Source organism: Poecilia formosa, unplaced genomic scaffold, assembly GCF_000485575.1.
Source record: "Poecilia formosa unplaced genomic scaffold, Poecilia_formosa-5.1.2 Scaffold527, whole genome shotgun sequence".
In the NCBI taxonomy this organism is placed as follows: Eukaryota; Metazoa; Chordata; class Actinopteri; order Cyprinodontiformes; family Poeciliidae; genus Poecilia; species Poecilia formosa.
The window spans coordinates 1-9,186 of NW_006800466.1; positions in this window are offsets into that span (position 1 = coordinate 1).

Consider the following 9,186-nt stretch of genomic DNA (forward strand, 5'->3'; position numbering starts at 1 on the left):
ATTAAACTAAAATCTCCAGCATGGGGAAGTGGGCTGAGCTCGACTTTTCTCGACAATGGGGTAGATGTTACCTAGCCACGCTAAGCCCTTACCTTCCCGTCAGCAAATGAATAAACGGACAGATCGGTCCAGATATTGGAGGTGCAGCAAAGGAGGCTAAGCAGATAGACCAGTTAGCATTAATTACTATTAAAGCAGACAAAAAAACGATAAACCAGCCACGCATACCCAGCACGGTGCAAACAAAGGAAGCAGATTGAGACGCAAGCGGCCTCATGACAGGTGAAGGCTTACTTATATGCAGCAGCCGAAATTGACCTTAAAGTGGCAGCGCACCATTTATGCTGCTACAATGTAAACCATCCTTTGTAACTGTGACTGCAGTTTATGGTTGTTGCGCTGCTGGAAGGTCTCAGTGTGTTTCACTGGATGGGCATGCAGAGCCATGTTTGGCTATGTCTGCAGTTGTTTCATCCTCTTTTCCACTTTCAGATGATGGATTGAACAGTGATCAGTTCTGTGCTCAAAGCTTGGGTGTCAGGTTTGTGGGTGTTTTTAAAGCATTGCAGCATATATCAGTGCTAATTAATAGGTGTAAAGATTTTCTTTGCACATAACTTTTGCGATTAAATTAGATCTGTAGGGGAAAAAAACACATTTACATATTTAAATTATACTTTAAGAACTTTATTTCACAGACAAACAATAATCTAAACCCAAGTGCAGGCCATCTCCTCTCCCTCCCATCAACATGATTTTTCTCAGTGAGGTCGACTGAACACATCAGTTCCTTGTCTGACACTGCAAAAAACATCATTTCAGTTCAATCATACATACATTCCAATCTGATGAACAAAGTGTAGGTGTGTGTTTGCATGTGTGGGCAGGTGTGTGTTCACCTGCACAGTGACTCTGTACAAATAGAGTCACTGGCACCTTAGCGACTAGTTGATGGCAGCACTATGTCAGCCGATGCCTCCTCCAGGAAGGAATCACAGCCAATCAGAATGCCAGAGAGGATGTAGCTTCTATGGAGAGGAAAATAACTGAGTGATAACAAATAAACAAACAAGAAAAATCAATTGAAATATCAGCAAATAATACAAATTGGAGAGTAGTAGATGAAGAAAGTGATGAGTTTGTCCTCCAGTAGCCTAAGTGTATGGCAACAGAGCTACAGAAACATCTCAGAACAAAGTTTGCTAGTCTAATATAGGCTTTATGAAAAAGTTTTAAGTCTACTTCATTATGCTGTTTGTCCTTTAATGTTCTCTAACAAAACCTCTGAAGCCAGAAACAAAAGGCAGTTGATCACATGAAATCACAATAAACACAACATTGAAGTTTGTGGTTAAAAAACAGTCCACTGTACCAGTTTAGATAATTATAAATTATATTTTGCTCTTTCTTTTATGAATGGTCCTTTCATATTTGCAAGTATCAGTTTGTACATTTAAATTTTTAATATGATGTTGCTCTTTATTTAAAATAATACAAAGTGCTCCAGTTGGACTGTAACACACTCTTCTATCCAAACAGAAAGAAGTAAAAAAATATCAATTTTTGAACTTTTTGATGTTTTTTGTTCTTATCGTTAGGTTTGTGAAAAATTATTAAGCACAGCCATGAATCAAAACCACACTTCAGCATATGTCAGTTCATCAGATACTCTTGTTAAATGTCCAGATGTTTCCAGGTATCAGGTTTCCACCTGGAGCAGTGACCTCATGATAGGAGTAATAACCCAGATATTACAGTGAAAAACGAGACATTGTTTCAGAATGATGTTCCATTGTCCCACATGCATTCTTTGTTCTTTTGTTTGCCTGTGTGTTTATCAGATTGCATTGTTGGAGGGGTGACAAGAAGACAAAGATAAATGGGGTGTTTTCATTGCTGTTTTTGATGCTAATGTGCTTTATTCACTCAAATGGTCTCCCTAGAAATTGAGTTAATGAGCCCTCTTGTGTATGACAGGTGTATTAAAAGTACCAGAGTGTTGGAATGACTGATGCGCATTTTGTGGAGGATGCATTATTCCTAAAAATATCTTCCTGCATCACTCCAAATTGCTGCCAGAAAAACACTAAGAGTCATCTCACTTCTTATAGCTGTGCTTTCATACAGAGCTGCAGAAAACACACAGAATCCCACACATACACAAGTGAATTAACCATGGCAGAAAGCCTTCATTAAGTTTGGAGCACCAATTATCATCCCTACCATCTGGATGAGTGCGACATGAAACGCTTTACAGTCACAGAGAATAGAGGTGGAAAATAACAGGGGATTTTCTGTGTTTGTGTTTCATTTCATGGTGCTCCACTTCTGCGAGAGGGTTTCAACAAGCATGCTCCATCATTTGCTGGCCCCAGTCTAGCGATACTCTTTAGATCTGATGGCTCAATCATTCACACATCCTTTCTGCTCTGATGAGGAGAACCGTTCTGTCTGATCCGTCTGCAGAGTCACCTCTGAGGAAGGTTTTCATCGAGGATTTGTCTAATAATGTCCTGCAGCTTGTGATTGAGTCCGACCAACAAAGCTTCTTTAGTTTGCTTAATGAGCTGACTTTGTTACAGATGACTGCTGACCTCACCGGTCTGACTGACTCGCCAACATTGAGAGACTGACAATCATTTGTGCAGAGTTTGGAAGACACGAGGAAGAACTTGACATGGAAAACAATGTGAAGAATGATTGATTTAGAGGTCGGTCAGTTCTGACAGGAACACGGCAGAGGGCAGAGCAGAAAGAGACGGTGTTCTGTAACCATTCCAGATCCTCTTCATGTTTCAGAAAAAAATAAGGACCTGGCATATTTTAGATCAGGGCTCCTCAAATCCAGGCCTGGGGGGCCAGTGTAAATGAGCCCCTCGTCCAACGAACCTCAATCACAAAGATGAATCACTTCCTCTGTATAGTCAGATTCTCCAGAGTCCTGGTAGCGGCCTGAGTATTGGACTCAGGTGCAGTGAAGCAGAGTCGGATCCAGAACCTGCAGGACACCAGACCTCCAGGCCTGGACTTGAGGATCTCTGTTTTAGATGTTTTATTATATTTTATATGATTATTTGTAGTGGTGGAAGTCCATTCAAATTTTTAATCAGGTTATGTAGGGTCTGTAATTAAGTCACCGCATTTCAATTTAAAAGTAACAACAGAATAAGCAATATTTTCAATTTGAAAGTTTTGCTATTGTGACAGACTGGCAACCTGTCCAGGGTGACCCCGCCTATTGCCCGGAACGTTAGCTGGAGGTAGGTACCAGCACCCCTCCTGACCCCACTAAGGGACAAGGGTGTACAGAAAATGGATGGATGGATGGATAAGCTCAACAAGTATATTTATTGTTTTTCATCTGTTATTTATCTTATTAAACCATCAGACTGGTGCAACGTGCTATTCTACCCATTCAACTTCCAGTTGTTTCAGGAAGTCCTGATCATTCACAGAAGCTTTTGAGAAGGTTTTTTTTTCACATACAAAGGTTTCATGGTCGTTAGCTAACTTGCTCCAGCAGATATTATGCTAAAAATCCTGAATATCCTGCTGCCATGCATGTCGCCTCCTGTAATGTGAGATTTTGCCTTTTTTCTTTGCCACCTTTACAAATTTTATTGGTTGTGAACATTTGCTCTTTAAACCTTTTGATCATAAAACTCTACCTTTTCCCTGTATTTGCTTCCTTCAACACACATTAACAGCCACTCTTTGCCTCTTCGCTGCAAGTCGTAATTGATCTAGCTGATCTAACTGGACAGGACGAAATGGTGATAGTAACGGTTGGACTGGGTTAGTATAAGAGAAAATGAAAAATGAAATTCTCTAACCTTATAGTGGCTAAGAACCAGAACTTCACTGAAGTGCTGAGAAGATTAAAAAGTGGTAAAAGCTTTTTATTGACTGTTTTGCATGATGGAAAGACTTGCTACAGATAAAATTCTGTTAGTTTTTAATGTTTTTCCAGTTTTCTTTTGCACATATAACCTTAACCTTAATGATTTAGAGTTATGAATATTGAATCAGCACACACAAAAGTTACAAATATTTTACTTAATAAGAAAGTCATTTTGTTGCCTCTAAAATCAACCAATAAAACTCCTAAATTTTGTAAGACAGTTTTAGTGTCCTTGAAAACATCGCTTATTGACTCTAATCTTAAAAATAAATAAAATGTTTCAGATGCTGAACACAATGTTATTTAAAGCAGGAATTTCTTAACATGAGTATGAAAGAAATTACATTTCAGCTTTGTTGACAGATGTTTTTTTAATCTTTCAGCTAATGGGTCCCTCTGGGTTTTTAGATGTTGAATAAACCAGGCCAGGCTTCTCTTTGATAGTCCTTTAGATGTCTCAGGATTATCTTGGGTGGATAGTAATTTTCTCGATACATATAAAAAAAGTCTGAAAACCAATGCATTTAAACTCAATCTTTGGAAGCTGAATAAGTTACACAGATGGGCTTACGAACATATGTTTACACTACAATGGTAGTGTAGATTTGCAGTCACCCAGACATGACAGTCCTAAGTGTTAATATAAAAGAAAAGGCAACCAGACTTTGTCTTTTGTTTCTTGGGGATGTGTTCCGTCTTGTACAAAAGGCTTCCTTACATGTAAAAATAGGTTGGAAGCATCTGAATTAAAGCTGTAGTCAGAACATAACTAAGTCCATCAAGGACTCTTAGTTGGGCTGTTAGGGTGCATTTACACCAGCCTTGTTTAGTCCACTTTAGTCAAACTACACTTTCTAGTGCCTAGAAGAAGAACTTCTAGGCAGATACACTAGAAGAAGACCTTCTAGTGTATCTAAATGTCTTGTTAGTGTCAGGAATGGTGGTGTGAGGTGGTGAGGCAGACGTAGTGGACCCAGAATAGAGTGAAGAAAGTGATGATTTTAATGAAGTCAGAAAATAGGCCAAAATCCAGGCAGCACAGACAAGCGGAAGGCTAAGGCTCGGTACTGGTAGCAACTGGTCAAATATCCAAACAAGATGCGACAGGACAAAACAGATACAAGGACCAACAAAGGAGGTCCAGCAGGCAACGACGGAGCAGCTCAGGCCTAGGACCGCAACGGACGCCTCGGGGGAGGTCTGGTGGATGACGTTGGCGCAGGGAGCGGACCACAGGAGGTGGGTCTGTCAGGCAATGTTGGCGCAGGGAGCATCAAGGGAGGAGCAGAGGGCTGGCAGATGGCTCCGGAGGGCCAGCAGAGGGCTTGGAAGAGAGCACTGGGAGGCGGCGATGGAGCTCTGGGGCCACTGGGAGAAGACAAGGAGTCTCTGGGACTAGTAGGAGGCGACAAGGAGCCTCCAGGACCACTGGGAGTTTACAGGGGACCACTGGGAGTCGACGAGGTCACAAGGAAAGGTAGAGCACCCACTTACAGAGGCGGGCCATGCCAACAGACGTACCTCCTGTCGGCCAGGCTGGCACCAGGCTGCGGACTGTTAGTGGAGACGAGGAGACAGAGGCGGCTGAAGGTGGGCTGGCTGTGGCGACTGAAGGTGGGCTGGCAATGATGGCTGAAGGCACTGAATCTGCAGCGGCGAGAGGCGTAGAGTCTGCAGCTCCAGCGGTGAGAGACAAAGTATCAGCTGCAGCAGCGGCGAGAGGCAAAGAGTCTGGTTCCGGGGATCGCGATGAGGTTCTGGGGTGGATGAGTTTCTTTAGGAGCCTGAGGTTTGGGACTAACGGTAGGTTGTGAACATGACAGAAGAAGCGTGGAATCTTGGAGCAGGTGACAGATGAGTGGCAATAGGTGAAATCTGTTGACTGTTTTTTCTGAATAAATGAGTTGTAGAGCTCAAAAACTATTTCCAACATGGTCTGTTGATTCTTGTATTGGTGAAGGAGAAGGAGGTAATCAGATTCAGAAAGAGAGTCCAGGAAGGTGTTGTCAGTGGGGAGAGCGGTGGAGGTGTTCAGTCCAACCTCTGGAAAAGCCAGAGAGGTGGTGTGGAGCTGATTGGCTGGGTCCATGTTATTTCTTTTTAAAGCGTGCCTCACCGTAGTTACTTACTGGTCGGGTCCTTCTGTCAGGAATGGTGGTGTGAGATGGTAGGGCAGACACAGTGGATCCAGAATAGAGTGAAGAAAGTGATGATTTTAATGAAGAAGTCAGAAAACAACAGTCCAAAATCCAGGCTATAAGGTACTGGTTATACCAGGCCTTATAGCCTGGTATAACCAGTACCGGGCTATAAGGCTCGGTGCTGGTAGCAACTGGTCAACTATCCAAACAAGACACAACAGGACTAAACAGATATGGCAGTATTAACAAGGACCCAACAAAGACACAGAAACAGAGGTGGCATAAAATACACATAGGGTAATCACAGAAACTAGAGACACCTGGGAACAATTAAGGGGTAGCCAGGACAACACGGAGACTCAAAAGACACAGAAACCTAAATTAACACAGAGAAAAACTCAAATCATGACAGTTAGTGTGGGGAGGAGTGAATCCGCAGTCCACTGCCTAAAAATCTAAGTGTTAGTTTGGTTTAGTGAACAGTTCGAATGCAAATGTGAATGCCAAGCAGACTGGCATTCACACACATTGCATTCACAAATGCAATGTGTGGCATTCACATTGTCACACATTGGCAATGCGAATGCCAATGTGTGGCAATATGAATGCCAATGTGTGGCAATGGCCAATGGCCAATTGCCAATGACCTTTTGCCAATGACCAAAAACAAAAGAGAAATCCTACAACTACTAAAATCCGATGCCATTCTATTTTTGTTAACATTAGTTAACAAAAAGCTCAGTGACTTCTTCAGAGGATTTTGTGTATTTTCCTTCAGTGGCTCTTGGTGCAGTGCCCCCACAGGTGAGGAGGGGACTATCAGCTGTGAAAACACCTTGAAGGTCACATGATTATCTGACCCAACCCTCCCTTTAGTTTGACCTTTAGATTGCCGTCATTGTGAAATGCTGCTAATGATGGCTTTATAACTTGGTCACATGTCTGAAGCTGTGAATAGTTAAACAACCACCCTGGGTGATGAGTCAATATCTTACTTGACCTTAAGGGGCCTATTAGTGTAATTGATTTGATCACTAGTTTTAAGCGTTACTCCCACCCTATATTGAGAACTGAAACAAGATGTAGGAAGAGATGAAGAGTGGAATCAAGAAACCAGAAGGCAGTCCAGCTGTAAGCACGGAGGTTCACTGTTTACAGGCGTCAGAGATTCTGTGGCCTCAAAATTTTTTTATCTACATTTGCTCTGGACTGGCCTGAGACAATAATCAGTCCAGACATTATTGTAAGATAATAAATCTTACAATAATGTAAGGTGTATTATCTTACATTAAGTTTTGCCAAGAAATTCAGCTACAAAAGAATAAAATATTCTTTATTGAGCCCCAAAGGGAAATTGCTTATTTGTTAACAAGCTCCTCCTTTCACTGTGTTAAATGTTATGTAAACAAGTGTGATTTTGTAAGTAATTTAAAAATGACTAAATATATAAATAAATATATAGAAATAATTTTAGAACTTCTTGATAGACATAATGATAGATAGATAGATAGATAGATAGATAGATAGATAGATAGATAGATAGATAGATAGATGAAAAATGAATATTCTTAGTGTTAAATACAGTTAATCTTACCACATGTGAAAAAGGTAGATTGAGCAGGATTAGTTTGAATAAGAGGGCTTTAAGTTAGTCCTGCAGAAAAGAATGTCTGTTATCAGGAAGGAACCACATCATAAATTAACTCTGGCACACAGGCAGTGGAGGAGACAAGTCAAGTCGTCTCCCACAGAGAAACACTAAAACTTGAGGAAAACAAACTAACAACACATAATACTTTTATTAATTGTAATTTAATCAGTAGAATACCATTTAGTTAAACTTAACATAACTTGAACTAGTCTAATTTATAGTTTTATATTAACAACTACTAGTAGTGTCCAGGCACGTGCAGAGGGTGGGGGGAGGGGTGCTTGAGCACCTGCCCCTTTTGCTCCTTGCCCCCTGCCAGGGGGGGTGTGGTTGAGGTGGTGAGATTGAACGCCGAGACCCAGGTATGATGATGATGATGATGATGATAATTTATTGAAGAAGATACTCACAACAGTCCAGTCAGAGAGCACAGCAGAACAATTAGCAAACAGCTAATATCGGTAGTAACTGACATAAAAGGACTTTGACAGAAAACAAGTTACTCAGGACTTCACAGTACTGCTGAGGTGAACAGACTAACCAGCGACAACCGACGTTAGACGTACGTTTGACGAGGATCCGACAAAGACAGACAACAGGTGGAACTAAAAACACAGGGAGGGTAATCAAGGAATGAGACACAGCTGGGAAGCAATCAATGGGGAAGACGCAGAAACAACACTCACAGGACAGAAACCGAACACAGAAAAACCTTAAAAAGACACCCCAAGTGCCCTTTTGGTCAAATTTTATTTTATTTTATTTATTTATTTTTTTCGGTATTATTATTTCCTAAGCCCTCTTCTGACACATAATAACATGTACTAAAATTATTTGTTTTTTATTGGGGGTTTTTTTGTACAACATAATAAGCCGGTCACCTTGTTACCTTTGACCTTTTGCCCATGACGCATGACGCAATTGCCTCTCGCACAGTGAGATAAGGCGGCTAACTGGACCTCAACGTAGCGAACGTTCCAGATTACAGAACAGTTTTTGGTGAATTATATATATATATATAAAAAAAAATGTTTTTGGTGAATAAAGTGGAGTAGACTTGCTACATGTCGGATGACGAAAAACGTTGAAAGTATCGTTTCTGCTTCAGCACGGAGTATCGGTTTAAGCAGAGAGGTAATGAAATACAACAGACACTGACAGGCCTCTGTGTCTGCCTTTCTCTGAAGAACTACTGAGGGGGAGGAGACAGCCAGGTGAGGAAAAACTGTTCTTATCTATCGATTCAGTATTTTTATCATACTGACGGCTGTTGTTGTTGTTGTGCTATTAGCTAGCTGCTAGCTACGACTTTGCTAGCAAAGCTAGATAACTAAAAAGCTTCTTCCCTGTGTACGAGGCACATCGCCCGTCCAAAACTTATCTCCATATGTCCGATCTTCTAATTTCCTTTGCTGCTTAATGTACATTGCATTTATTCTGGCGTTAGGTAAATGTATCTTGAAGGGGAATAGCACTTAAATAAAAGTCCAACA